At 41.5% G+C, this 24,065-nt stretch overlaps 4 non-coding genes across 4 annotated transcripts; 3 read left to right on the top strand and 1 right to left on the bottom strand.

Moving 5' to 3' along the window:
• Window positions 1–254: 254 nt before the first annotated feature.
• On the bottom strand, window positions 255–327 carry trnaf-gaa (transfer RNA phenylalanine (anticodon GAA)). The gene has a single exon. It is a non-coding gene; the product is annotated as a tRNA-Phe (tRNA).
• An 8,950-nt stretch (window positions 328–9,277) lies between these two features.
• trnaa-cgc (transfer RNA alanine (anticodon CGC)) lies at window positions 9,278–9,349 on the top strand. Its single transcript has one exon. It is a non-coding gene; the product is annotated as a tRNA-Ala (tRNA).
• Window positions 9,350–10,439: 1,090 nt separating this feature from the next.
• trnak-uuu (transfer RNA lysine (anticodon UUU)) lies at window positions 10,440–10,512 on the top strand. The gene has a single exon. It is a non-coding gene; the product is annotated as a tRNA-Lys (tRNA).
• A 2,430-nt stretch (window positions 10,513–12,942) lies between these two features.
• Window positions 12,943–13,014, top strand: trnat-cgu (transfer RNA threonine (anticodon CGU)). The gene has a single exon. It is a non-coding gene; the product is annotated as a tRNA-Thr (tRNA).
• Window positions 13,015–24,065: the final 11,051 nt, after the last annotated feature.

Below are 24,065 nucleotides of genomic sequence, written 5' to 3'. Positions count from 1 at the left end.
CGGAAATACATTGGCAACAAATGATCGGTCGCTCAAGACCTCTGTGAAGTACAGGAGCGTGCAAAACGAGGCTGTTTCCGCCCAGGCTCGAACCGGGGACTTTTCAGGTGTTAAGCTGACGTGACAGCCACTACACTACGGAAACCTGCAGGTACTGCTGCTTGTGTCTCGCTTGCGTTTCAGGCTGAGAAAAGGAAGCGTCACTTTAGGAAGGGGGCGCTGCAGAGAGGAACAGAGGGCTCAATGAAACAAAACGCTGAAACCCGGGATCAAACCAGGGACCTTTAGATCTTCAGTCTAACGCACTCCCAGCTGAGCTATTTCAGCAGTGCGGAAAGCACACACCTACCTGCTCCAGCCTTCCTGTGTTGCGGCATGAGCGCACCAAGAGGAGCGGGAGAGTGTTGCAGGAACGTCACTCAGAAGGAAAGCCACCCAGCTGTGCCCTCTGAGCTCTGTCCAGCGCATCTTCCTCGCATGGACTCCTGCCTGCGACGGGCAGGAAACAATTAGCAAGAACAGAACGACACCCCATGGTTGTCTCATGACCACACCTTAGGTTGTGACACGTGCAGGTGTGAGGGGTTGCCGGGCTACTTTGGAGCAGAGCTTGGGCGGAGGGGGGGCGGGAAAGCAGACAAAGAGGTGACACCTCAAGGTCTGCACGATCACAGCTCTCCACCGCCCCAGGCTTCCGCTCGATAAGCTACTGGACACACCCGCCCCTCCTCACACAGACCGTGGAAAAGCCCCCGAGTGGGAGGGCTCTCTCTTCCTCCCAGGAGCTCTTGGACACGACGCACAGACAGGGCGCGGGGAGCCGCCGCCTGCAAACACGGCTCCAGGCAGGACTCCACTCCGCAGGAGCCGCAGAGCAGAGCAGAGGAGATGAGGGCAGCTTAGCTCCTGTGCAGAGACCTGAGCTGTTGTTGCTGCGGACGCTGTCTTTTCTGCACTCGGGGTAGGAGTGAATGTTGAGTTGCCCTTAGAAATGAAGCAGAGCACTTCAACGGCACGGGTGTGTGTGTGTGCGTGCGCCCTGGTGATTCTGGGAGACAGATCGAACCTGGGCTAAAAGAGAGGGGGCTTAGCCCTCTTCCATTTGCTAGTTCAAAGTTGTACAACCCATTTGTATCTGCTAGGCGGCGCAGTCGTCGTGCACAAAGAACGCTTTGACAAGCTTCAAAAGCAAGTCATTCCGAGTTGGTCGTTTGTGTTTTCGAAATGCTGAATTGCTGCGAAATGCTGAAATGATCTCACGGCTCCTCGGATGTCACTTCTGCTCCGTAAAGGAATCACAGCAAGCGTCGCCTTCCAGCACGGTGGGTCGGGACACGATGCTGGGGGTCGGAGAGTGCGATGTCTTCCTCATTAGTATAGTGGTGTTGTAACAGAAAGAATAAGGTTCTTGATCCCGAGATGAAGTAAAACAGATAACTTTATTGCATGCAAGGAACAATAAAGCCGAAGTCTTGTTTCCCGCAAGAAACAACAAAACCGAAGTATTGTTCCCCGTACCGGTACAAACTTTTGGGTTATATAGTATCTTCTTCTCCGTTTCTGACGTCACTCGGTCTGATGGTAAAGAGGGGGGTTCATGGTATTTGGCCAGTTTACGAGGTCCTGGCCAAATGGTCAGTTTAAGATGTAGCGGCGAGGCTTATTAATAAGGCAGAATTAAGTGTTTCTGAGCTTTCCCAAATTAGGCCTCATTTCTCTGTTCATCTCTGTGGTGCAGCCACAGAGAAACCATGCAGGCTGATTTAGGGTTCCTTTGATAAAAGACAGCTCCCAAAGGGGGATGCACTTAGCTAAGCCTGGCTATCATGATCAATGGTCATCCATTGGCGCCTATCTGTCTAGGGAGTGCCAGTTGAACATCTTGACTGCATTACTAAGTGTCAGGTGTAAGTGACTCATATCTCACCTTGATCAACCAATCAGGGACTGGTAGGGCCGAGTAACCCACGTGGGACTCTGATGCCCATGGAACTTTCAGCCAATCAATGAGCTGAAGTTCCTCCAGGTAAGAACAGGCAACACAGAGAGCCTGTGAGATTCAGATTCAGTAAGATTCTGAGGAGAATTCTAAAGGGAATTCAAAGGAGAATTCCAGGGCAGGACGGCCCAGGAGCAGAAGGCTCCCAAGGGCAGTACATTCTCGCAGCGCACCTCCTGACCATCCTGAGACTCAGCCCGGACAACCACGGAATGGCCAGTGTGTCCGAGTACCAGAATTTTCCTTTGTTCTAAGAGTCTGGAGTGGAGGTTGCCAGAGAGTAACCAGCAGCAGGCCTCGTGAACAGGTCAGAACTGTGGACAGCTGAATCACTATTCAGAACTAGCTCTTCATCAGGAACGAACCGGTCCTCTTCCGGACTTGCTGGGACCCACAGTCATCTTTTCTCCTGTGCACAAACTGTGCTAGTTAAAGCCAACACTAACTAGCCGGTCAGTGAGCAACAGCAGCGCACCGTCGCAAGCTGCACAGCACAGCCTGGCACCGAGCCAGAGAGCGCAGATTGGACAGCAACAGCCTGCAACTGTTTCTTTGTGCCGCAGGAGATCTGAATCCCCAGAAATTGGATGAGTATTCAACTTCACTGCATTACAGCTCGAGAATTCAATTGTTATCCCAACCAGTTGATATCAATTTAATTCCTAAGAGTTATGTACTTGTTTTGAGTATCTAATGTAGAAGTTGTAACCAAGTTCACTTTACGAAACGGTCTTAATGAATGATATACTGAACGTATGTCCTCTTGATATGTGTAACTCTTTGTAACTGACCGAACATACCTTTTGTATTCTGATAACCCTCTCGATAAGATCTGTTAGTTTTACATGCATATTCTATGTATTAATAAATGTATCCTCATGTATTAGTACCTGTGTGTGTGCGTTGGTTGAGTTATGTCGCATGGTTGGACTCTAAAGCCATCAAAAGAATCAACTTTGTGATTTACTGCTACAATTAATAATTGTCTCAGTAAATGCCCAAACCCTACAGAACTGGTGCCTTCAGAGAGCCACTACATTACATTTTGGCTATGGCAACATTACATATTTGGCGTCCCTGTGCCGGTTTTCTTACAATAGTATAATAAAATCTGTGCATGCATTACCTGTTATTCAGCTACTAATACAGATAACATTAAACTTCAGTATTAAGATATTACACTTTTATTAATAAAATATGTATTGATAAAATTCCTTGTGAATAATTGTAGTGTCTGGAAAGCAATTGTTACTTAATGACGATATTATTTCCACTACATTCAGGACAGTTCCAATGTAATCTATTGTTCTGCTTAGTCTGCTTAGTCTCCTACTTTAGTAATGTCTAATGGGCAGCAGCTGTTATTTTAGGTTTGTTGCAATTGAGAACAGGTTTGCTACAGAGCTGCTGACAAATTTCAGCAGCCAGTTTGTTGCAACTGACCCGTTGTAGCTACCAATCAGCAGCAAGGAGAAACAAACATTAGTTTTGCCTTTTTTTAAAAAAAAAAAGGAAAACAGAGTAGTAGTTTATGTGGTAATTTCAGGTACAATGTATGAACTAAAGTTAACTAGTCCCACAGTAATGCGTGGGATCCTATCAACAGAAAAAAAAATAGTTGTAACCCGAAAAAACAACAAACACAAAACGAGAAGTCTCCCGGGAACCTAGGTAAATCCCTGTAGTAATCTAGCAACTATAAAAAAACAACCAAACGCAACAACTTTAAAAGAAAAAGAACATTAAAAACAAATCTGGGGAACAACAAAAACACAGAGTCTAATGCGAGAGCTTTTTCAAGTCTTCAGTGCTCCTCTCGTCTCAGTAGACCTCTCTCATATATTTGTGTACAGGTCAGCTGGAGGTACACAGCTGATGGTAATTTAAGTAGGGAGTTGGGTCAGCATGCATGGGCTTCAAAGGAAAAATTCAAGGTTTATTCCATGCTGAAAAGAGAAGGAAACACAATGTTTCAGCTGTGGAGCCTTATTTGATTGTGACTCGAAGTAAACCTTGACTTCTTCATTTGATGTTAATTTATCTCCATCAGATACCTGATAGTATCTAAACTTGACAGTTGCTTTCAGTAGCTAAAGACACTGCTCCAGGTGAAGCACAAACTCACGGCCTCGGTATAACTCCGCTGTGCACTGTTGTATAAGTACCGCGTGCTGACCAATTGCACCACTGGAGCTGTGCAAGGTGTGCAGAAACATAGGGTGAAAACGGTTTCGGTTGTGGATCCATCTATACATGGGGAACACTAAAATAGCAAGGAAAATACAAGAAAAGAAACTGAAAGAATTGTGCTAACAGCAAAGGGGGACGGAGGGAGGTGGTCGGATAAGTAAATCAGCCTCGCAGATTATTTGTATCGACATTTTTTGAGTCAATCAGCAAACAGATTTCTCTTCATGTGCCTTAAACTGTGCAGTTTGTATCTTCGTTGTAGATAGGTTTCTTCAGAAGTCCAGTAAACTGACAATAATGGAAAACTAGCTGACGCACCCCGTCGTGAAGACCCTCTGTAAGGTGATTACACGTTTCATTTTCAAGTCGTCTCCTTTACACGCAATTGCAGCCCGGACACTGAGAGAAAGCATGAGAAATGGCTTCAATTTCAATGTGAAAGCGCAGTACAGGCTCGATGGCTTCAGATCTCCCATCAATCAAATAAAATTGCAGTAAAGCGATCTATATATGACTCTGAAGTACTGGGAAAGATGATTATTTTGAGCATGCCTCCCAGGGTCTGCTACGAGGCTGAAGTTACAGTAGCTTCTTATTCGCCAGCTTCTTATGCGTGTTTTTCGTTCCACCTTAAATGCTGCTGCTGTGATGTTATGTCGCTTTTCGCCTGTAGATGGCTCTCTTCGATCAGTACTAATCCGGCTGGAATACTGTAGACATCTTCACTGAAAGGGAATATCCAAATAGCGACTGTCCAAATTATATTTTTGTATGGAATATATTTCAGAAAATCGCAAACCAATTTTAAAAACTCACCACAACACGGACTTACACTGGGAAAAGGTGATTGCACTTTCTGCTTATTGCTACAGCCTTCCCCCCGATTATGAAAATGTCTCACAGTTCTGACACCAACGTTTGAAAGACAATGTAACAGACTATCAAAATCCTGAAGTACAAGAAATTTTAATGCACCAGTTTTTTAAATATGACCCTCTGATCCTGGCATGTCAGAATACATTTCGAAAAAGTGTGGCACGAATTGCACGAATTGCAATGGCACAAATTGTTGAGAATATCACTGACCTTGCCGATATTTGCAGGGGATACGAATGTTTTGCACATGTTGAACTACAACAAGTAAAAATTGAGCTCCTTAGACAATATCACCGGGAATGTCCAATAATGACGAACATCAGTAGCTTCAAGGAAACTTAGACTCGCACATGGAGTTTTACCTTCGAATGGAGGGTGGGAGAATTCATTTATACTCTCGTTGCTCATTAGCTAAAATATTTTAAAAATATGACACAGATTTGTTTGAGAAACTTGTAATCGCCTTAAAGAGAGTCTTCTTGGAGATGTGCACCAGCTAGCTCTCCACTGTCAATTGACAGGACTTTAGAAGAACATGTTCTCATACAACCAACATACAAATTACACATCTTAAGGAACATGAAGAGAAATCCGTGTACTAAATAAAATAAAACTGTCACTGCAACTTATCACCAAGCTATTTTATGTGTCTGACCACCTCTTTGCTACTTTGCAGCGAGCACAAATCTTTCTGTTTCTTCATCGCTATTTTACTGTCTCCTTCCCCTATGTGGAGATGGATCCACAGCCGAAACTTTAGGTCAGTTCCTGTTACTCTGTCCGATTGAAAGAGCTGTATTAAAGGCACTCCCATCTCTGCAGGAAAGTTATTGCTGCTCTCAACACAATATACTGCAGCCAAATATAGCGATACTGTCACTGCCTGTGGGCCACGTGTTCCTGCTGTCAGTCTATTATGTCATGTTCATCCACACCCAGAAACATTACTGCTGTAGCACAAGAGTTATATAGGTGCAGTCCATAAAGCAAAAATCTCTTAATCTCAGAACTGTGGGTTCAGTCCCCCACATTGATTAAAGCTTAAAACTACAGCAGCAGGAGTAACAATAATGGCAACAACATGTTTGGAGTTCGGCATTTCATTTATTCTGCGGAAACATCTTATCGGAATGAATGAATTGCCCGAGATAAAAGAGTAATTGCGGCTTCAGATCGTTTTTACAGAGCATTGCGTTGTTCTGTTCATGCTGACTACACGCTTTAAATTTGTCGTTTACTGCAAGCGTTGCTTTTCCAGGTTTTTCTGAAATTCCTCGCATTTGAGCCAGCACTAAAGTATTTCATTCCCGTCGCTGAATACATCGTGGAAACGGTATTTGCAACGGAATGCTGTCACACATGAAACCTTTTTGTTATTCGGTTCTGAAGTTTGAAAATGAAAATAAAACGGGGGTCACTTCATAGGCTTGAAAGAAGTCCAAGCAGCATAAAAACCCGCGAATTCTCACAAAGGCTGCACCTTTCTTCTGCTGCTTTTATAAATCTGCCTTAAACATTTGAATGCATACCTTACTGCTGCTAATCACATTCACGTGTTTACGAAGCTTTTTTCTGTCCGTTATGTTTTTGCTAAGCAGTTTCTCCGTTTTCCTCGTACTGTGATTGTCAGCGAGCACAACAAGACTGAAACAGTGTAAAGGCAGGTAAAAAAGACAGGGTAAAACGCCTGATTGTCGGGAGTGGGATTTGAACCCGTGCCTCTATTTGGAGAGTGAAACACAAAGCTTAAAAGACACGAAGTTGTGAATTTGCTGTTTTAAACTGCTCGACTGTCCTGAAAAAAATGTGTGCTGATTGCTTCTTTCTTACCAAAAACCCAAACACACATTGAAAATCTACCTCTACCATACATGTCAAAAGCTCACTCCCCATCATTTCTATCCCTTTATTTCATTCTTTTGATGCATGTTTTTGCACATAACCTGTTACCTTTTTGTTGTTTTGCACACTGCCTGTTGTTGTTTTTTGCACATTGGCTGTTGTCTCTGTCTTTCTTTTGTTATACAATTGTATTGTTGTTGTGTTTTTTTTCTTTGTACTACTTATGTCCGAGAGCTAGCTAAATAGCATTTCGTTATACCTTATACCTGTGTATGAGTATAATGACAATAAACTTGAACTTGAACTTGACATAGTCTTGCAGGCAGTATATTATTTTATCGTTTACTCGTTTAAAAAAACACGGTCTTCTCGTTCCTAAGTCAGATTTTTAGTGCTTTCGAACGTTACTTCCAACCCGGACTGACAGCTCACCAGATCTGTTTGTGATCAGACCATGGAGTCAGGGGCTGTACCAAGCGCACGTTCCTTCCCAATGCTGAGGCGATCATTCAGAAGATGGGTGTGAAGAGAGACAAGCTTTGTTGACTAAAAAACAAGGCAGGATATGCACGGATACTAATCACTGGCGATAGTTATGTTCTCTTACTATTGAGACTCCTACATTGCAAGTTTTTTTGAAGACTTCGAAACAGGCACGGGTGGGGTTTGATAAAACGATCGTCGATTTACGAGACTGACGCCTTACCACTTGGCCACCGCACCTTCGAAAAAACGTGGGAATAATGTTGTTCAAATTATTTTTTTTCTGAATCTGGTTTACATCGCCTGGAGGTAGCAACAACAATAAAAGGGATACTTAACAAGGCGATACACTGTAGCAGTGTGACTCCAACAGATGCTCCTGAAGAGGCTGGAGGTTTAAGCCAGCTCCTTAGAGCGCTCGGCCGTGTTACTCTCAACAGCGGCTCTTCAGCTCTTGTTGTTTGACCTAGTGGTTTTATGAGGCGTGGAAATGACCGCAACTTCGTTTTCTGAGATGCTTTCTCTCACGTGGTGAAATCTCGACCTCTTTGGCATCTCTGGCTATAGTTCTTCTGTAGAGCACCTCTGCTTATAGTGCCCTTGAAGTCATTTTATTTTTACAGGAAGACGCATTCCCTAACAATCTCTCCTGTTTTAGAAATGCTTCATAAGGCGTGTTTGATTCAACGGACAAACAGTATACTAATTGTACAATGCAGATCTATGCAGCATTCGTACTGGATTTGACTGGGATTCTGAAATACTTCTTGAAAAGGTATTCAGATTTGAGAACCTATAATAAAAACACAGACCTGAAACTCCCTAGCTTCCAATCCTTTACTCTTCCTTTACTCTCGTAGTTTTCAAAACGACCTCCGTTGTCGGGCGCAGTTAAAGTGGAACTGGCCTGACTGCACAGGAAAGTACGGAATGCTAAAATGTTTCTACGGCTCAAAATGTCCCTTTAGACCCTCGTCATGTCTCTGTGAGGAACGGGTAGGTAGAGAGGTTTAATAGATGCTCATGATGTTTCACACGGGGTGTTACCTGTTGTAGTGTTTCAAAAGATGTGTTAGCGGACCACAGATTATCTTGAAAAGATTTGGGTTTGCACTGGCTGGGATTAAAAAACTGACTCAATTATTTGGAAGGCGCCTGTACCACCAACGCACTCCCGAGAAGCACCTGCAAATTATCACAATCCTCTCTCTCACCTACAAAGTTATGGAGACACAGACATCCAATGAAAGCTCAAGGCTCCACTCAAGGCTTTATTCACTCAAGGCTCCACTCTTTTGTTGTGATGTCATTTTAATAAATATTAGCTTTGGCAAGGTGTCATTTTTGCCTCTTAAAGTTAAAGTCTGCTCCTTTCTTCCTGGTATAGAAAGAACTAAAAGTAAATTATTCAGCTCTACCGCCTGTGTGCATTGACAAGACATCTCAAAAGGACATATTAAATAAGAACACGATCCTTCCTGTTACCATTCCTGTGGTTGGGGCGTTGTTTCACCCTTTTACGTTAAATCATCAGTACTGCTGTTTTTCTATGCATAGTTTAATCAAGAGCACTTAAAAGATGCAAATAGGTTTCAAATAAAATAGAATTGAAGGACAGTCGAGTAAGGAGGTAGAAAAAAAAGCACTCCCCCGTCTGGGAATCAACCACCGTCGCCCATGTAACTGGATGCAAAAATAACAGATTAATTTGTGCCCAGCCTCTTGAAGCTTCGATGCGATTATTTTTCCTTCCTTATTTTTTCATTCCTATGAATTTACTCTGTAGTAGAAGAAACGCGAAAGTGGGAAACTGCAGGCATTCTTCGTGAGTGGTGTGATCAGTGAGCATTTGCACATCTCTAAGTCTGTTCCATAAACTTTTCCATCGGGGATGTAGCTCAGTGGTAGAGCGCATGCTTCGCATGTATGAGGTCCCGGGTTCAATCCCTGGCATCTCCAGGTGCTTTATATTACAGTACTCACATCGCAATCTTCTGTTGAGTGAGAACTCTTTGCTCGTGTTCAGAGAGAGCCAGGTTTACACAATTAAATGCAGGCACACTCGACGTGCTGCAGAGTTGCGCTGCTGTTTTAAATGTACCTCATTTAGTTCTGTTAAATCCTAAATTATTTGAACTAATTTAGTTAAGGAAAATGCAAAAGAGCATGACAAGTATTGATCGTATAAAATATCCATGGCACAACTCGAGAAAGTACTGAAGGACTACACATCGACTTTTGATGATTACAAGAGATTCAAGAAACACAACCGTCCGCACCTGGGTTTGGATCCTGAACGCTAGAGTTAAAAGAACATAAGCGACGTTTATGACCTATAAACTCTCTAAATTGTCTTATAGTTTATGAAATAAAACAATTTCTTAATAATTACTTACTGATGATAGACGATTTATTAAATTTTAACAAAATCACAATTACAAACTTTTTCGGTTAAACTGTTATTCACATACTCTAACGTAAATAAACGTTAGTGTCTTCCGGTGTGTGAGCCAATTTCTCCCAAAAATATTTGTTAGTCTGTCGGGAGGCTGTGCAGGGTGTGAAGAAATAGAATTTCTAAAAGACAGGCTCCCTAAGCTTAACATCAAGGCAGAAAAAATGCTGTTTTCTCTACAGAAATGCTCTTTACATTTCAGCACTGTTGCAACTCCCTTTATAAAGGGTGTGCACACGTATACAACCAAGGCATTGAAAGATTTTTTTTTAATTATTGTTCCAAAAAATGTTCCATTTGTTTTCTTTTTAATGTTGTTGATTAAAAGATTTTATTAAATGAGAAAAAAATCTGAATGTGAAAAAAGGTCCAAATGCTATTGAAAAAAATCAGTAATGTGAGGAAAGATGGATTGTGGGAGCCCCTTAACTACCCATGTCATGCTGTATTTCTCACTCATTCTACTGGGAGTGATGCCGTCGCTTCATGATAAAGTCTGTCATTGGTCATTCCGGACGGGTCAGGTATGCCTGCGCTTCGGAACAAGAGACACGTGACTTGCGAGGATCCCGACAGTATCGATTTTCTTTCAGAGCCCGGATAGCTCAGTCGGTAGAGCATCAGACTTTTAATCTGAGGGCCCAGGGTTCAAGTCCCTGTTCGGGCGGATGTGCTGTTCTTAAATCTATTGTGAATGTCATTCTAAATAGTCTTTTATCTTTCACTGTTCTAGCTGTACTGTGGTTATTTTAAATGTCCATTACTTGTATTTACAGTAGTGTATTTAGTGTTTCATTTCACAAACCGAAAATGTTCAAGTAGATCTTGTCACTCTATTCCACGTAATCATCTAAATTAAATCACAGTAGAGTACAGAACACGCAGTGAGGAGCTCACACAGTGAGTACTCTTGAATACGACAAGAGGAAAGGCACACTGCACATCTGCAGAACATCACGTCCGAGTTTACAGTGACAGCAGAGGTTGGAAGCGACGTAGTTTTTTAATACTCGCTCGCTGAAGATCTCTCAAGAAACCTCGGTGGAGATTTAACGGGTGTCTAATAATCACGTTCAAAAAGATGACGATAAGTTTTTTTTTTAACTAGGTAGCCTTAATGGCAACACGGTGTGAGTAGATCTTAAAGCAGCTGCAGAGTACCCGTAATGACAACACAGTGCTTTGAGTTCGGCTTTTCTTATTTCTTCTGCAGAACCAGTGGAATCGGAATATACTGATCCGCATAAGAAGCGCTTTCGGTTTCTGATCATTTTTATTGAGCGCTGCTCTTAGTACCACAGGCAAGATGGCTGGTGGTCTAAGGCGTTGCATTCAGGTCGCAGTTAACCCTGGAGACGTTTGTTAAAATCTCACTTCTAACAAAGAGGTCTTTCTCGTTAGAGTAGAAACAATAGAAGCCTTAAGCGGGGAAAAAATCACAACATCTCGCATTTCACGTGTTTAATGTTAACTGTCTCAGTGGTTGCCTCGGTGATTGATGGCTCTTCTCCCTCGCAGGGTGACGGCAAACGTCTTCAGAGAGGGAGTCTCCCACGCACGGCTTTTCTTTATCAAGAGCTGAGACAACAGAAACAGACTTCCAACTGACATGAATTACTTCTTGAGCGTTTATGACTGTCTTTAAAAGCTGAGAGCAGGTGAAAAAGTCTTTGGAAATGAGGCAATGACTGCTGACAGTAAACAGAGCTGACGCTCAGCTGCAGACAAGCGCTCCTCGTTAGTACAGTGCTGAGTACCCCCGCTTGTTGCGCGGGAGACTGGGGTACATTTCTGTGACAGGGCGCTGGTTTAATTTTTTAACAACCTGACTTCACTTAAAAAAGTATGTACTGTGTACTACGTTTCGGACTAGATAGTGCGGTAGAATATGGAGATCATCTCCAGCTTTGAGCTCAACTGCAACAAGAAGTCATGCTAAATGTAGTATAGTGAGTAGACATCGCCAGACAACAGAACGAGAGAGTAGAAGGCAGGAATATATGGTGTAAGGGCGTGATCTGTGTAGTTAATAAAATAGTTAAAATAATATAAAAACGTCTCTTTATTAAGATACACAACATTGAAGGCGACGAGAGATGAGTGCTTGACAGACTCAAAGCGAGTGCAGTACAGATTTTAGTTCTCTTGCTGTTAATTCACGAACTTCTGAATTTTCGGACTTTTCGTTTAGCTTGCGCCATGGAAGATATGGTAGCCGCGCCGAGAAGCTTTGCTTATGCCCAGCTTTTTCCACCACTTCTACTGAACCTCGGAGCCCCGGATTTGTATACGGAATACAAGATATGGATGGAGTCGTACAGATTTTTTTTAAATAGCCAGTGGATCTACAGAAGCTCAGGATGCCGTGAGACGTGCTACATTACTGCACTGTATCGGGGCTCCCGTGCAGCGGATTTTCGCCAACCTCCCTGGAGAAAAAGACTGTAGCTGCCTTAGACGCTTCCTTTACACCGCGGAGAAATGTGGTTTTGGAACGGCATAAATTTAGGCAGAGAACTTAGTCTCAGGACGAATCTGTTGATGCTTTTGTGACTGCACTAAGAGAACTGGCTAAATCTTGTGACTTTGGAGTATTGGAAACTGACATGTTAAGAGATCAACTTGTGGAAAAATGTGCACATAAGAGACTATAAATTGCTGCAGGAGGAAGGGCTGACACTAGAAAGAGCTCTTACAGTCGCTAGAATTCATGAAGCAGCTCAAGCAGAATCAAGAATGCTTTCTGACCACAGTGACAAAGTGACACTGAACGGGGCGCTCGCTCAAACTTTACAAACAAAAGCCGAACAGCAGGACACAGTCATGCTAGAGAAATAGAAGAACAGGGGACGGCTGACATTACATGTTACAGGTGCGGACTAACAATGCACAAAGCAGATGAATGCGGAGCGTGAACAGCAAAATGTCTACACTGCAAGAAAACAGGACATTGTGCACATGTCTGCAGAACATCACGTCCGAGTTTAAGGACAAGTATCCCTTTTATTGTTGTTGCTGCCTCCGGTTTACATTTGGCGATGTAAACCAGATTCAGAAAAAAATAATTTGAACAACCTTATTCCCATGCTTACTCGAAGGCGCGGTGGCCAAGTGGTAAGGCGTCGGTCTCGTAAATCGAAGAGCGTGGGTTCAAACCCCACCTGTGCCAGTTTCATTTGTCACCGCTTTCCTTTAGTTTCAAAGTCTTAAAAAAACTCGCAATGTAGGGATCTCAATAGTAAGAGAACATAACTGTCGCCAGTGATTAGTATTCTTGCATATCCTGCCTTGTTTTTTAGTCGACAAAGCTTGTGTCTCTTCACACCCATCTTCCGAATGATCGCCTCAGCATTGGGAAGAAACGTGCGCTTGGTACAGCCCCCGACTCCATGGTCTGATCACAAACAGATCGGGTAAGCTGTCAGTCCAGGTTGGAAGTAACGTTCGAAAGCACTAAAAATCTGACTTAGGAACGAGAAGACCGTGTTTTTTTAAACAAGTAAACGATAAAATAATATACTGCCTGCAAGACTATGTCAAGTTCAAGTTCAAGTTTAAAGTTCAAGTTTATTGTCATTATACTCATACACAGGTATATGGTATAACGAAATGCTATTTAGCTAGCTCTCGGACATAAGTAGTACAAAGAAAAAAACACAACAACAATACAATTGTTTAACAAAAGAAAGACAGAGACAACAGCCAATGTGCAAAAAACAACAGGCAGCGTGCAAAACAACAAAAAGGTAACAGGTTATGTGCAAAAACACGCATCAAAAGAATGAAATAAAGGGATAGAAATGATGGGGAGTGAGCTTTTGACATGTATGGTAGAGGTAGATTTTCAATGTGTGTTTGGGTTTTTGGTAAGAAAGAAGGCACTGTGAGGTTCAGATCATAGGTGAGAGGTGAGGAGTGAGCGAGAGAGGCTGGGAATTTGATAGTTTGATAGTGCGGGGGTAAAAACTGTTTCTGAGTCTAGTAGTCCGGACCCGAATGCTCCGGTACCGTTTTCCATGTCATACTAAACGCCACAAATTGTTAGTCCAGTCGTATCAATCGTCCTAAAATTACGGAAAATCGGATGCAACTGGTGCAGTCAGCACCTATTTCTTCAGGATAGTCGAGCGGTTTAAAACAGCAAATTCACAACTTCGTGTCTTTTAAGCTTTGTGTTTCACTCTCCAAATAGAGGCACGGGTTCAAATCCCACTCCCGACAATCAGGCGTTTTACCCTGTCTTTTTTACCTGCCTTTACACTGTTTCAGTCTTGTTGTGCTCGCTGACAATCACAGTACGAGGAAAACGGAGAAACTGCTTAGCAAAAACATAACAGACAGAAAAAAGCTTTGTAAACACGTGAATGTGATTAGCAGCAGTAAGGTATGCATTCAAATGTTTAAGGCAGATTTATAACAGCAGCAAAAGAAAGTAAAAAATTTTTACTTGTTGTAGTTCAACATGTGCAAAACATTCGTATCCCCTGCAAATATCGGCAAGGTCAGTGATATTCTCAACAATTTGTGCCATTGCAATTCGTGCAATTCGTGCCACACTTTTTCGAAATGTATTCTGACATGCCAGGATCAGAGGGTCATATTTAAAAAACTGGTGCATTAAAATTTCTTGTACTTCAGGATTTTGATAGTCTGTTACATTGTCTTTCAAACGTTGGTGTCAGAACTGTGAGACATTTTCATAATCGGGGGGAAGGCTGTAGCAATAAGCAGAAAGTGCAATCACCTTTTCCCAGTGTAAGTCCGTGTTGTGGTGAGTTTTTAAAATTGGTTTGCGATTTTCTGAAATATATTCCATACAAAAATATAATTTGGACAGTCGCTATTTGGATATTCCCTTTCAGTGAAGATGTCTACAGTATTCCAGCCGGATTAGTACTGATCGAAGAGAGCCATCTACAGGCGAAAAGCGACATAACATCACAGCAGCAGCATTTAAGGTGGAACGAAAAACACGCATAAGAAGCTGGCGAATAAGAAGCTACTGTAACTTCAGCCTCGTAGCAGACCCTGGGAGGCATGCTCAAAATAATCATCTTTCCCAGTACTTCAGAGTCATATATAGATCGCTTTACTGCAATTTTATTTGATTGATGGGAGATCTGAAGCCATCGAGCCTGTACTGCGCTTTCACATTGAAATTGAAGCCATTTCTCATGCTTTCTCTCAGTGTCCGGGCTGCAATTGCGTGTAAAGGAGACGACTTGAAAATGAAACGTGTAATCACCTTACAGAGGGTCTTCACGACGGGGTGCGTCAGCTAGTTTTCCATTATTGTCAGTTTACTGGACTTCTGAAGAAACCTATCTACAACGAAGATACAAACTGCACAGTTTAAGGCACATGAAGAGAAATCTGTTTGCTGATTGACTCAAAAAATGTCGATACAAATAATCTGCGAGGCTGATTTACTTATCCGACCACCTCCCTCCGTCCCCCTTTGCTGTTAGCACAATTCTTTCAGTTTCTTTTCTTGTATTTTCCTTGCTATTTTAGTGTTCCCCATGTATAGATGGATCCACAACCGAAACCGTTTTCACCCTGTGTTTCTGCACACCTCGCACAGTTCCAGTGGCGCAATCGGTCAGCGTGCGGTACTTATACAGTAGTGCACAGCGGAGTCATGCCGAGGTTGTGAGTTCAAAACCCACCTAGTGTCTTTAGCTACTGAAAGCAACTGTTAAGTTTAGATACTATCAGGTATCTGATGAAGATAAATTAACATCAAACGAAGAAGTAAAGGTTTACTTCGAGTCACAATCAAATAAGGCTCCGCAGCTGAAACATTGTGTTTCCTTCTCTTTTCAGCATGGAATAAACCTTGACTTTTTCCTTTGAAGCCCATGCATGCTGACGCAGCTCCCTACTTAAATTACCATCAGCTGTGTATCTCCAGCTGACCTGTACACAAATATATGAGAGAGGTCTACTGAGACGAGAGGAGCACTGAAGACTTGAAAAAGCTCTCGCATTAGACTCTGTGTTTTTGTTGTTCCCCAGATTTGTTTTTAATGTTCTTTTTCTTTTGAAATTGTTGCGTTTGTTTTTTTTTTTTCGTAGTTGTTAGACAACTACCGGGATTTACCTAGGTTCCTGGAAGACTTCTTGTTTTGTGTTTGTTGTATTTTCGGGTTACAACAATTGTTTTTTTCTATTGATAGGACCCCACGCATTACTATGGGAGTAGTTAACATTAGTTCTTACATTGTACAGTACCTGAAATTACCACATAAACTACTACTCTGTTTCCTTTTTTTTGACAGGCACAGGTGAAGTCTGTTTTTCCTTGCTGCTGATTGGTAGCTACAATGGGTCAATTGCAATAAACTTATATTCAATAAACTCCGCTGAAATTTGTCAGCAACTCTGTACTAAACCTGTTCTCAATTGCAACAAACCTAACATAACAGCTGCTGCCCGTTAGATGTTACTGCATTAGGAGTCTAGCTTAAACCACCTCTTCATAGGTTTTAAGCAACTCAGTAGCGGACTAAGCAGAACAATTGATCACATTAGAACTGTCTTGTAATGGAAATAATGTACTCATTAAGTAACAAGGTTATGCACCACTTGCTTGAAAATTATTATTATATTTAACTAAAATTGCTTTCCAGACACCACAAATATTTATAAATATATATATATAAATATTAACACGTATTTATTAATAAAAGTGTTATTTATTAATAATTAACTTCCATGTATATCTTTATTAGTAGCTGTATTACAAGTAATGCATATACAGTCTTTATTATAGTTAGTTTTCAGTTATCCTGGGGAGGGAAGAGAATGGAAATTAAGGAAATAAAAATTTAAAGGGCTTTTAAGTCTTCAATGTGTTCTGTCATAGCTGTGTGTTGTCATATCTGGGTGTTAATTTAGTATATTTGTTGTATTATTTATTGTGATTTGACACTAAACTTGTGTTTCTCAGGAGAAAGCAGTAATATTTTTTTTTTAGTTTTTTGAGGGTACAGAAAATTGTACTGTACGGCCAAATGTAAGGTTACATTAAGAAACCCTTATTGTTACCTTTTGCAACGTTATTTATTTAAGACGGTTCTTCAGAATAGTGTCCCTTACGTATCTGTGACTGTGGTCCAACAATAACGGTGCTGAAATAGCCGGAATGTGTGGGAAGAAGATGGAGATGGAACAGGAGGCTTATTCAGTCGATAGAAAGGTTGTGTAGGACTGAACACACTACGGTTATGGTACTGGGTTTAAGAGCATTACGATCCTACAGTCTCCTGATCCGTAATCAGATGCGTTATCCAATGCACCACTGGCCCTTGTACCGCATTCCTCAAGTGCACCACTATGAGCTTGCGCCGCTACAATAATAAATCGCCCCAGTCCAAATTTTCTCAATTAGGTGTACGTTTTCTATGTGTATTTAGTTAAACAGTCTTTCATTTTGTCTGTTTTAAAAATTGCATCTCTTTAAAACAGACAAACGAGTTTATGTGTCGCGCTGAAATTCACACATGAGGGAATTCAAACGAAAGAAATCACAGAAAAGATATCGCGCTTAAAAAGAAATCCAGAGTGGAGATGCTGGTGATAGAAAACGATGCATGAGATGCTTTACCTCTGAACTAAACTCGGCTCTTTAATTGTGTTAGGAAGAGTGAATAGCCAACAGTGTACATTTTGAAAATCAAAGCAAGACAATGAGACACGAAGAGAATTCGGAACACGAGCCTCTCCTTCATTGTTTAATGAGCTTTTAATGAACGCCTAAGTGAAAGACAAATTCACTATTTTCACTTTGTGATTAAAAAACACTTTTATCACGTTAAGCACTCCTGATGGTGTCGAATAGTTCTCTTTTCTACCCTCATCATTTGAGGATCCCCAGCTAAAATATCTTTTTAAACTACAACAAAATTGCAATATTTTGAATACTATTTAAGTTTACATAGTCACATTCCCGTGATATTGACTTAGGCGCTCAATTATTAACTTCTTGTAGTTTGACTTGTGCCAAAAGTTTGAAATCTCTGCAACTATCAGGATGCTTAAGGACATCCAAAGAAACCCCATCACATTTAGGGGAGACGGTGTTGAGGTCGGATTAATTTGAAATGCGTCTCTGGGGACTTTTGATTTACCAACGTTATGTTTAACTGAAGGATACGCTGACTGACTGTGCCATAGAAACTAACGCACATCACCTTTCTTCTACATTCACAGGTTTTTGGCTAAAGACAAAAAAATCTTTTTCGTTTCCTTGCCAGCTGGCAGTAATTCCTCTGCACTGACAAAACAGATGAGTATTTTATCTTTTGCAATTTGTATGGATTTTTTTAAAAACAAGTTGCTCCAAAAATTAAATGAACACTTCCATTAAATTTAATGTAGAAGCATGTTGCTGTCCATAATGATAAACTGTGTGGCAAGACAGGCACCACTGGGACTCAACCCCAGGATCTCCTGTTTACTAGGCAGGCGCTTTAACCAACTAAGCCACAGCATTCTCGCATCCTAGTGTTAATCCTGCATCAGCAGGGTCAGCTTGTCGGCACGCCCGTCTCCATTTGGTGGTTTGAGCTGACGTTGCCATGACGTTGCCATTAAATGCGACCGAGAATACTCCAACCAGAGAACTAAGCCATGGCATTGGCATCAGATATCCCTTTTACAGCCACTTGGACACATCTCAATTGCTCTGAGACACCTGCATTCAGTGTGCGCTGAGCCTGCTCGCTGAGCAAGTGACGAGAAATGGCTTATGTCAAAGGAGTTCAATATGCTTTTTATGTTCAATGGGCTGTCCACTACGGCTAACACTGAAGCGCAGCACAGGCTCTGTGGTTTGACATCTCACAAGGTAAATGTTGAAATTGTAGGTGGAAGAGGAAAATTACCCTTGAGTATGGGGAAAGAGGCCAACTCATGTCCGGAGGGGGATAAAGTGTGTATGGAGTTGGCCTAGTGGTTAAAGCACTCTCCTCTTAGTACATGATACTCTGCACAAGTAGGTTTGAACCCCATCCTCCTCGAGGAAGGGCTTTGACACATTTTGACCTTTTTAAACTTGGTGTGCTTTCGTTTCGTTTCTTCGCTCCTGTACTACAGCAATAATATTTCTATAGGTGTATGATCATGGTAGGCTGACAGCAGGAACATGTGGCCCACAAACAGTGACAATATCAGAGGTGTCTGCAGTGTGTTGGTTTGTGAGCAATGATAAAATAACTTGACATGGAAGCAGGTGTGCCTGCATTAATACAGCTCCATTGAGAGGAAAAAGTAACACAAGAACCAACTTAAATTCAACAGCACGTTTCTGCAGCTGAAAACGGAACCTACTCCACGTGATGATTGAGCTCACAACCTTGGTATGACTCCACTACAAAAGCACCACAACCTGACCAATTGCGCTACTGGAGCAGCACAGCACAGTAGCACATTTTCCTCAGTGCACTCAAACAGTGCTTCTTCTCTAGCCTACCAGCTTCAAGACTTTTTTAAATCGATCAAAGATTCATTGGAAAAGGTTTGTCGATGGGTCAGGTGGGAATCACACCCGGATTCACTGCTTGCAAGGCAGCTATGTTCATCATTATACCCAGGACTGGCGCCAGGGGAATGATCTGTAGGGGGGGGTCTGAAATCCTGAGGGGGGCAGTGATATTTTGGTTTAAACGGAGCCGTTGCAACCATCCAAGTGAATTCTCGTAAGCATGCCACTGATTAGTATTTCATGTTAGAAGATAACGACAAGCAATCTGGTATTTAGTGATGAAGAACAGTTCCACGTTCATCAGAACTCACGTGATTATTTTTGCCTGGAGCATCAACCATATGTGTTCATTTTTTCAACAACATCAACGGTAACGAGGATCTGAATCATTAAGAAATCATTGTAAAACCAACAGAAAGTACAAACTTCTATAACTACAGTCCTAGTTATATAACGATTGAAAGTATAAGGATAAACTACTGCAAGCCATTGGTCCACCTGAGCAAATAAGGTCATAATAATGTTGACACCCCAAAACATAGACACTATGTAACGTGCTGTTCCTGGATGGATAGCCCCCTGCACATCAAACAGTCTGATGTAGTAACTGTGAATTCGGGGTTAGTATAGTTATCTGACCATTGACAAAGTACAACTATTTTTTACGGCTCAAGTTAAGTAAGTGAAAGTGTTCAAAAACTTTTTATCCAAACCTTTTATCCAAAACTGAGGGGGGTGGAACTGTTCAGTTGAGGGGGCGATTTTGACATGCCAGTAATATTTTCACAAAACGTCCAAGAGTTACGAAAACACTTACTTTATGTATAAAGTACATTGTGTACACACTGTAAGTTCACAACGCGAGAAATACTGCTCAATATGGGATCCTGTCCAGGAATATCAGGGCTGTAAGGGGGTCAGATCTATAGATGTAGTAAACACATTAGTGGAGACAGTGTGTCTGTTCTCTGTATGAGAGCCGGACAGGAAGAATAATCTGTGGTCTGGGAAGAAGAGACCCTCGTTGGAAGAGCGACGCTTCTCACAGGAGAGAATGAAAAAAAAATCTTTTTCAGGGACGCTGATTTTTCTCCTTGGGGGAATTAAAAGCACTTACGAGGAGTGACCTTGTGGTGCAACGGTAGTGCATCTGATACCACATCAGAAGGTTGTGTGTTCAAATCATGTTGAGATTGGCTGATGTATGTTCAGGTTCAGCTGGTGCCGAACCCGGAAATTATACCATGCAGTTTGGTTTTATCTGTACACCACATAGATAATCTAAATGAAATAACAGAGCAGTACAGAACACGCATTCAGGAAATTACACAGCAAGTCATTTTGAACACGACAAGAGAAAGGGCACACTACACATCCGTGAAACATCACGTCCGACTTTAGAGACAGTTACATCACAGAATGGAAGTTTCAGGCCCCTTTTTCATTACAGGTTCAAACTAACCTGAAAGTTACAGAGTTTTAGGTCACTTTTGTATTAAAAAGTGTCTGAAGCCTGTAAATATAATTTGCCCTTTTTTAAATTGTGGATGAAATCCAATCCCATGTACCAAGACCTTACAGTATATTCATGTTAATTAAAATGACTAACGCTATTGGACATTAGCTGGTGCTTTTTGTAACGATTTGCTATTTCATGCTGGAAAGAAGGAAACCTGACCAACGTTTGCTTTCAGGTGCGGTTCATTCACATAATGGACATCTATTTCTGAGTAGCCTGATTTAAAAACACACGAACCCGGTAGAAGTCGAACCTACAATCTCATGATGCAAAATCAGACGCGTTATCCATTAAACCACTGGCCAATCATGTAACTGAATTGCACCATGGTAAGTTCAGCGCTGCAACTAGTAATACACCATCCCATCTAAAATTTCTAAGTGAGAAACGTGTTTTCTACATTTTTATCAGTTTTAAAATATCATCTCTTTAATACAGACAAAGGGTTTGTGTGTCACTTTGAAATTCTGATTGATTTAGAATTCAAAGAAAAAGATGTTTTCTTGAACAACGCAGTGAAATTATGACATCTTTCACTCTACTTCTCTCTTGTAGTAAAGCAGACCTTGCAGTGTGAGCATTTACTCCAGTAAATTAGGTCATGTATCATGTTAAATCACTTCTTCAAAACAAAACATTTCCTGGTGCAGGTTTTCTCCATGAAAAAAAATACATTTTTCCCTTACATGATTTCTTGTTTTTTTTTTTCCCATCAGAGTACAGAAAGAAGAAAAAAGGGAAAAGCAGTGTCACAAAAAAACTCCATCGCCCTTGGGAGATGTCAAGCTCATCGGATATGAAAAGTGCCCAATAAAAGCAATTTCTCTTCATTTATCTTAGCTTCAGGGCTGCTATTGTGTGTAGAGGAGGCAACTTGCTCAGCCAGCAGACTCAGTGCTTACTGAATACAGGTATGTTTTGAGTGTCATGCTGATCGTCTTATAAATGCAAAAGAAACTTTTAAAGCTGATAAAGTAATTTGCATGTGGCTACAACATCCCTGGAAGAGAGATTTTATCAGTTGCACATAATCGATATTTTTTACTTTTTGTTCAGCACTGGAAATCTATTTTTTTAAGTTTTCTTAAGAAGATCTCATGAAGTATTGCTAGGACCTACCTTTAGCACTCAATAGCGATATTAATGGAGTAGAAATGTAAGATAAATTGATGATCTGAGCTAAAATAGTCCTTACGCGCCTCCTGTAACAGGGTTCGTATTCATAGCAAGTAATATTCTTTTTCAACCCCAAACGTTGCTATTGCATTAAGCTTTGTGCGACCATTGGAGGTTTCGGTAGCTTCTGGAGAGCGCACTTTTCCAAACTGAAACCTATAAGAACATTATTCAAGGTACACCATGTCCCAGAATCGTTCATCGGGACTAGGATTAATATCAATGGAAAGTACTTCAAGATTTAACTGAAATATTAAAAGAGTAGGAAAGCATTTAAAATAGAAAAAAATCAGTTCAGATGATATTTAATTTTTGAGAAATGGGCACATACTGTACATCAGCTCAGTGAGCAGTGCGAGGTGCTCTCCTGGAGATCATGATAAATTAGTTAAAATCATGTGATAGTTGAAAAAGCTTAATACTTAGTGAAACAGCCAGCACAAATGGTTGTGTTTGTGATTATGTCACTTCTCTACTATAGCAGCGTTGATAAAAGACCCTCTGAAAGCAGTAAAGCACTGCACAACTGAATTCGTTGCTATTTGGAGAAATCCACAAACTCGTGTTTTTCATGTGCTTTAAAAGACAGCCATACTCACCGACAAAATAACGACACTGCAGCTGATTTTTTCCGAAGCACAGTTGACCTTTCTGAGCCAAATGATGAAGCTCACCCAGTGAATACTATAGCAGAAGGTGGAGGAAAGTGCAACTTTGTAACTACTGCAACCACAGGGACAACTGCAAGAAGCAGAATCAACTTCCCATCGAATGGTGTTGTTGTCTGAGGTACGCGATGTGAACGTGTGCAGAGAATCCCACAATCTCTTCAAAACTTTGACAAAGTATTTCTGATGGAGTGCTGTGCGCAAAGATTGAATAAGCTTTGCTCCTGCCGATGATTCTGCGTGAAAAAGCACAGCATTCAAGTTTCACAGAAAAATGCACCATGCCTACAAAACCAATTTAAAAAACAATTGCGGCACACTACGATTCACACTGACTCAAAAGTGATCACGGCAGATGTTGTTCCCTGCATAATGCTGAAGGGACCAAAGAGCATTGCTGTTGGGAACACAAAATGAGGCTTTTTTATGCCTTGATGTTAAGCTGACAAAGACTATCTTGAAACACCTAGTTCAGTCTCTCGACAGACTGTCAAGCAAAGCTTTTACCCATTGAACTCGCAATAGAAGGAAGGTCTTAACCCACCAACACTTAGCAGCGGCAAGATTCAAACCTAACCCAGCGAAGAAAATGGAGCACAAACCCAGCACTTAGACCACCCAGCCACACTCCCAACACCTTACTCTTTTGGAGAACGTCGGGTGGGTTCAGCTCTTGTTGTGCGATGCTTGGAAATGACTGCACCTTCGTTTTCCGAGATGTTTCCTATCACTTCTTTGTCAGCTCTGAATATAGTGCTTCTTTGGAGCAGGCTTCAGACCTTTTATTTTATTTATAAAGGAGGGCGCATTCAGAAACGTGTAATTCCTGTTTTAGAAATACTTTGGGCGGTGTGTTTTATATAACGCACAAACAGTATTCTGATTGTATACTGTAGACCTGTGTAGCAATCATACTGGACGTGACTGGGATTCTGAAATGTTTCTTGAAAAGGTATTCAGGGCTGCTTGAATCTATAATAAAAAAGTGACCCGAAACTTCCTACCTTCCAATCACTGATGTAGCTCTCCCTAAACCTGTATGTGATGTTTTGCAGATGTGCAATGTGCCTTTACTCCTGTATTAAAACTGACCTCTGTTGTTGGGCGGAGTTGAAGGAGAACTAACTGCACAGAAAAAGTATGTAACAATAAAATGTTTCTACACTTCAAAATGTCCCTTTAAATCCCTGCTCACACACCTCGGTGTGGGGAGCGGGCAGGTAGAGAGCTTTTACAGATGCTCATGATGTTTCTCATGGGGTGTTACCTGCAGTAGCATCTCTCTCCACGCCTTTGGAAAGAAAAGAGTGGCTCCAGTGCAAGGTATGGTCAGAACAGCTGGTCTGATTGTCTTAGAAAACAAGAAATTA

The sequence above is a fragment of the Lepisosteus oculatus genome, chromosome 14 (genome assembly GCF_040954835.1).
Source record: "Lepisosteus oculatus isolate fLepOcu1 chromosome 14, fLepOcu1.hap2, whole genome shotgun sequence".
Classification (NCBI taxonomy): Eukaryota; Metazoa; Chordata; class Actinopteri; order Semionotiformes; family Lepisosteidae; genus Lepisosteus; species Lepisosteus oculatus.
The sequence above is the reverse complement of the archived record's forward strand: the minus strand, read 5'-3'. Positions and strand labels throughout refer to the sequence as shown.